The following is a 6790-nucleotide window of genomic DNA, read 5'->3' on the forward strand; positions in this document are numbered from 1 at the left end:
TAAACTTTTATGTTTAATGTATTCATTTATTATGTAGTGATGGTAGCTATTCAGAAATGATGCCTTTATGGCTCTATCATTCCAGTTGCAGTACATACATATGTATTTATATATATAATATTTATATATGTATATACATTTAGTATGTATATATATACATATGTATGCATGTACAGATATATATGTACATATATATACACACATATAAATATATAAATAAATAAATATATATATACATATATATGTATACATATATACGCTATATGTATATGTATATCATCTTGAGCTACCTTAGATATGGAGACAAAAGAGCACAACTAAGACAAGTATTTAGTAAAAACAATAACTATCAGAGAGAGAGAGAGAGAGAGAGAGAGAGAGAGAGAGAGAGAGAGAGAGAGAAGAAGAAGAAGAATAAACGAGGCGGTTTTCAACAAATCAAATTTGACAAGGCGGAAAAACGCTCCTGCCCCAACCCTGGGTCGCATTTTTGAAAAATGGTCGTTAATCTTGTCCAGTTCTGGAGAAGGCAGTCGGCCCATGGCGTGAGTCATTTTCTTGACTGTGGCTTTTTAGTTCTCTGTAAAAGAAAACTGTTGTGCCGGCTTTTTCTGTCCGTCAGCAATATTTTCTGTCAGCACACTTTTTCTGTCCGCTCCCAGATCTTAAAAACTACGGAGGCTAGAGGGCTGCAAATTGGTATGTTGATCATCCACACTCCAATCACCAAACATACCAAATTGCAGTCCTCTAGCCTCAGTAGTTTTTATTCTATTTAAGGTTAAAGTTAGCCATAACCGTGCTTCTGGCAACGATGTACGATAGGCCACTACTGGGCTGTGGTTAAAGTTTCATGGGCCGCGGCTCATACAGCATTATACCGAGACCACCGACAGATAGATCTATGCGCTGTAGCGGCTGTGCAGAAAACTAAATTGCGCCGAGGAAACTTCGGGGCATTTTTTACTTGTTTTTTCTTTCTAATCAAATAATCGAAAAACACAAGCGTTTGCAGCACGCTGCTATTTCCATGTTTTTTTTTTTTTTTTTGCTTGGTTTTGAAATCGAATACGATGAGTTTTCCATTGCAGTTATGTACAACTTCATATTCTTTGAAAGACTTAATTTTAAGTCAGTGGCCCCTGCAGTGCGCTTGTTCCATATGGACAGGGTTCATTTTCTTTGATAATAATAATAATAATAATAATAATAGTCTTTGGAAGTTTGGATTATTTAAAGTCGGTGGCCCCTGTGGTGGGGGCCTTGTTCCATATGGATAGGGTTCATCTTCTGAATAATAATAATAATAATAATAATAATAATAATAATAATAATAATAATAATAATAATACCGCTCAATGAATAATCTTATAAGTTTAAGAAAGACGATTGTAACATAAACAGTTTTTGGAATCGAAAGAAAGATATTAAAAAATAAAGGTAACCGAATCCATTAATAATAATAATAATAATAATAATAATAGTAAAAGCAGTAGAAATGAAATCAGCTAACACGAAAAGAAAGTTCAGCCGTAAGGTAACTTTCACGGTCAAAAAAAAAAAAAAAAAAAAAAAAAAAAAAAAAAAGCACACGGCCATTTAAGACCAAATTATAAACTCATGGCAAGGAATATAGCCCGTGTGACCATAGTGCCCTTCCCACCCTCCCTACCTCTCCCCCTTCAAGCAAAGGAGGGGGAAAGGAAGGAAGGAAGGCAGCCAAGTAGATAAACGCCGTTCAGAGCACATTTTTCCCTGCTCGGACTCCCGTTATATCAAGGCATAAGTGTGGCCATTAGACAGGTTAATTACAAGGCCGACTGAGCATTATCATAATTACCTCAGGTTGAAATGATTCCCCGGGAGCGGCTGCGACCTCACATTACCTTTGCATGGTTGGTGGTGGCGGGGCGGTGTAATTCCTCTCCTATTTCTTCTTCTGCTTCTTATTCTCGTTCTTGTTCCTCTTCTTGTTCATGTGTTTTCTTCTTCTTCTTCTTCTTCTTCTTCTTCTTCCTCTTCTTCTTCTCCCTCTTGTTTTTCCTCTCCTCCTCCTCCTCCTCCTTCTTCTTCTTCTTCTTCTTCTTCTTCTTCTTCTTCTTCTTCTTCTTCTTCTTCAGTTCCGTGTAAGCTAGGCCAGGTGGAGGAGGGTGTTTTCTGTTTTTTTTTTTTTTTTTTGCTTGCGTTGATTGACCACCCTGATCAAGAGAGAAATAATAGGAATGAAATGTATATACAGAATATTTACGTACATACATACATAATACATCTCTCTCTCTCTCTCTCTCTCTCTCTCTCTCTCTCTCTCTCTCTCTATATATATATATATATATATATATATATATATATATATATATATATATATATATATATATAGAGAGAGAGAGAGAAGAAGAAAGAGATGAGAGACAGAGAGATAAGAGTTTAATGTAGGCATGCATGTATATGTGCATGGCAGAATATTCTGAATAAACATTTCATTCCTATTATCTCTCTCTCTCTCTCTCTCTCTCTCTCTCTATATATATATATATATATATATATATATATATATATATATATATATATATATTAATATATTATAATATATATATATTATGAGTTTAACTATATTATAAAGACATATGTTATCCTATATTGCAAATGCATTATATATATATATATATATATATATATATATATATATATATATATATATATATTAATACATAAGCGTTACATTTATACAAGCGAGATCCATATGAAAATCCACGTAGCCTAAAGAAATAACTAATTCATTTGAACGTAATCTTTATATGACGAGAAAGGCTTTATCTATTTTCTTTCAATTTGAATAAAATAATTTGTTTCGTGGTAGTCCAAAGTCATGAGGAACAGCTATGAAAATATTGCATTGTATTAACCAGATGAGATCTCCTGAATAATAATAATAATAATAATAATAATAATAATAATAATAATAATAATAATAATAATAATAATAATAATAATAATCATCTGTATAATAAAAATCCACAATTATATAGTAATAAATATACTGCTACGTAATATAATTGTGGATTTTTATTACAAAGATTTTTTTTCACGAGATTGTGAATTTCTTAGCAATCTTCTCCTAGTATTCAAGCTGTTTTCTCGCCGCAGAAATTTGGCTTGAAGTTCGCTGACTGCAACCAATCAGAATTCGCCATCCATGACCCCCGCTGAAGCCCGTGTAGATTCAGAAGGACCTATGCAATCTGCCAGTCTCTACTAGCTCCCGCTGATTGACAGAAGAGTTTCGAAACGCGTCGCGGCAACAATTGTTATAACTAACTGTATAGAATATATAAAGAAGAAATAGATTTTGACTTTTCCCCCATGAAATGACAAATATATAAGCAACCTCCACTGAAGAGAAGTCCGCAATAAGGAAAATAAAAAAGTCTTCTAAAAATAAATGCAGCTGAAGCAGCAATAATATTCAATAGAACCAATAATAATAATAATAATAATAATAATAATAATAATAAAGGAGTGATGGACTGAAGGGCGGTTTATCCTGATGTTCACAATCTCCATGAGCATGAGTGTATGTTTGTGTGTGTGTATGTTTAATATTTGCAACAGCAGTAACTGATTATACTTGACACGGAATCTTAACAACTCGTCTTTGTATGAACTATGAAGGGGGTGTTTAGTGAAGGGTAGAGTAGGGTGGTTGAGAAGGAGGTTGGGGATGGGGGTACCTTTATTCATCATTTCGCATATGACTTCGGCTAACTGCTCCCTAATGAGGTGATTAGAGTCGTTAATAAAATAGATATACGAGCGTGGAGCGTCACGCTACATAGATCAAAAGAGGTGTATTTTTTTTGCAAGGTATAATATCTGCGGGACAATTTTTTCCCCCTTCTCGGTGGTTTTTGGCGAGCGAAAATTCTAATACTTTGGTTTTCTATTTCTTATTAAATTTGTTTTCGGTTTATGAGTCGTTATTGTTTATCTTATTTATGCATTACTAATTTTCCCAGTCGTTTAATACTTTGCATATATATTGGTGAGTCGGAAATATGGTTGATATATAATGTATAGATAATATATGAATATAGATAATATTTAACATAGATAATATATAATATAGATAATATTTCACATAAATATATATCGATAATATTTAACAGATAATATATAATATAGATATTTAACATGGATAATATATAATATCGATAACATACTATAGACAATGCATGACATTATCCATCATACTATTCTCTAATGCATTTAAATATTAAAATCTGAATAATGACTTTCTTTTAGTAGCTAGACTGTTCTTTTCATAGGAGTAAATTCAGGATATATCTATTGAGGACACGATTCGCTTCCTTGCCCTCAATAATTCTATCTAATGCCTTCAATTTTTCATTTTATTGATTTCATTCTCATTATTGAAACGAACTTCTCCGTTCCCTTGGCTTCTGCTGATAAGAATCAATAAGTGATTTTAATTTTCATTTTACTATGTAAACCCTGTGTGGCTGTTTGTGAATATATGGATGCCTCTCTAAGCTATTTCAAAGCGCCTAATTCCTATATTTTTTTTATTTAATTCTTGAATGTTTTAATTTTCAATTTTTGTGCATTTATTTTTCGAATTTTAAACGTTTATTATTTTTTTGCGCGTTTAATGTTCGAATGTTTACAATTCTTAAAATTTCTTGTGTATTTGATTTTTTCATTTCTTCGTTTTTCCAAGATGTTAATGACAGAAAAAAGGAAGAGAGAGAGAGAGAGAGAGAGAGAGAGAGAGAGAGAGAGAGAGAGAGAGAGAGAGAGAGAGAGAGAGAGAGAGATTTTTATAGTAGGCTAATAAGGTAGTAATGGTTAGACATGTTTAAAAATGCAAAGAGAGAGAGAGAGAGAGAGAGAGAGAGAGAGAGAGAGAGAGAGAGAGAGAGAGAGAGAGAATGAGAGAGAGAGAGAGAGAGAGAGAGAGAGAAAATGCAAAGAGAGAGAGAGAGAGAGAGAGAGAGAGAGAGAGAGAGAGAGAGAGAGAGAGAGAGAGAATCAAGTACCCTGACCTCTCGAGTAATGGGACAATTCCCTCTGACATGTATTTACAGTTACCATATTTTTCTTAACCTTGAAATATTTAGATAATACGACAATTAAGCCCTTCTCCTTTGAAGAGAGAGAGAGAGAGAGAGAGAGAGAGAGAGAGAGAGAGAGAGAGAGAGAGAGAGCACCCTGACCTATGGTTATAATGGGACAATTCCCTCTGACTTACAAATTCAGTTTGCATACTCTCAGCCCCAAATTAATCGTTCTTTTGCATTCACGTCAGTCGAACAGATTTCGTTCATAAGTTAGACATAAGGGCAAGTTTTTCCTCTCTTTACCTCCAACGTTGCTTTGTCTCTCTCTCTCTCTCTCTCTCTCTCTCTCTCTCTCTCTCTCTCTCGATGGGTGGATAAGTCTACAGCTGAATAATAGATGGAAAAAGCTAAAAGGGGCAAAAGGCAAGAAAAAACGAAGGAAAATCAACAAACAGAAATAAAAGAGCGTGGATGAATAGTACTGTACCTCTTCCTCCTCCGCTCGTCTATATACAGCAGGTCTCTCTCTCTCTCTCTCTCTCTCTCTCTCTCTCTCTCTCTCTCTCTCTCTCTCTCTCTCTCTCTCTCTCCCTCTTCAGTCATACATATTGTATGAATGGGTTTGTTATACATCCGTGACTAACGTAGGAAGGTTCTCAATTTTTGGTCGTTCGTATTCCGCGCACGTACCTTTCCATTGCAGGTTTTGAGAATCACTACTACTCTCCTCCTCTTTTTTTTTTTTTTGTGGGTCTTTTATTTAACGACTGAGGTATACCTTTATGTGGGTGAATACGCTAGTACAATTGGTTGGCGGGATTCTGTTTACTTTTTTTATAAAAAAGGAATGAACAAGGTGTATGAATTACTTTATTTGTTTGGGCAGAATTCTCAGTATATATATGTGTGTATATCTAATATATATATTAAAAGAAGAAGAATATATATATATATACACACATATATATTATATTATATATATATATATATATATATATATATATATATATATATATATATATATATATATATATATATATAGATGACGAGAGCTTAATTTTATTCTATTCCATATATAATGGGATAAACACGATTTACGAATCACTTCATTTCGTTTGACTGAATTCTCAGTATCTATTTAGATGACGAGAACATCATTTTATTCTTATTTTATTCATATTTAAAGGAGAAATAAACAAGGCGAAAGAATCATTACTAAAATAATTTGCTTTGGAGTTAAATGATCGATTCTCATCACATCTGGTGGAATTCTCGATCTAGTTCGCTGTCAAAATTCCTATTTTTTTTGTTTTGTTTTTCAACTTAAAAAAGAAATAAGCAAGATATCAAAATTACGAGAACCTAATTTCATTATTATTTTATTCGTATTCAAATGAGAAATAAACAAGGTGAAAGAGTCATTACTAAAGTTTGCTTTGGAGTTAAATGATCGACTATCATTTCGTCTGGTGGAATTCTCAATCAAGTTGGCTGACAGAATTCCATTTTTTAAAATCCCCCCTGGGGGAGTAGTGCCGTCAGTGCACCCCATGCGGTGCAATGTAGACATTACTTAAGTTTCTTTGCAGCGTCCCTTCGGCCCCTGGCTGCAACTGTTTTTATTCCCTTTACTGTACCTCCGTTCATATTCTCTTTCTTCCATCTTACCATCCACCCTCTCCTAACAATTGATTCATAGTGCAACTGTGAGGTTT

General features: G+C 33.7%; 1 protein-coding gene across 1 annotated transcript in view; it reads right to left on the reverse strand.

Moving 5' to 3' along the window:
* Nucleotides 1-2016, reverse strand: part of LOC136839223 (ovochymase-1-like) — a 95164-nt gene extending 93148 nt beyond the window's left edge. Inside the window, exon 1 of the mRNA XM_067104964.1 lies at nt 1887-2016. The gene's annotated coding sequence lies outside the window, so the exon portion shown is untranslated. The remainder of the gene's footprint in view (nt 1-1886) is intronic.
* Between the last annotated feature and the right edge of the window lie 4774 nt (nt 2017-6790).

The sequence above is a fragment of the Macrobrachium rosenbergii genome, chromosome 6 (assembly GCF_040412425.1).
Source record: "Macrobrachium rosenbergii isolate ZJJX-2024 chromosome 6, ASM4041242v1, whole genome shotgun sequence".
Taxonomy (NCBI): domain Eukaryota; kingdom Metazoa; phylum Arthropoda; class Malacostraca; order Decapoda; family Palaemonidae; genus Macrobrachium; species Macrobrachium rosenbergii.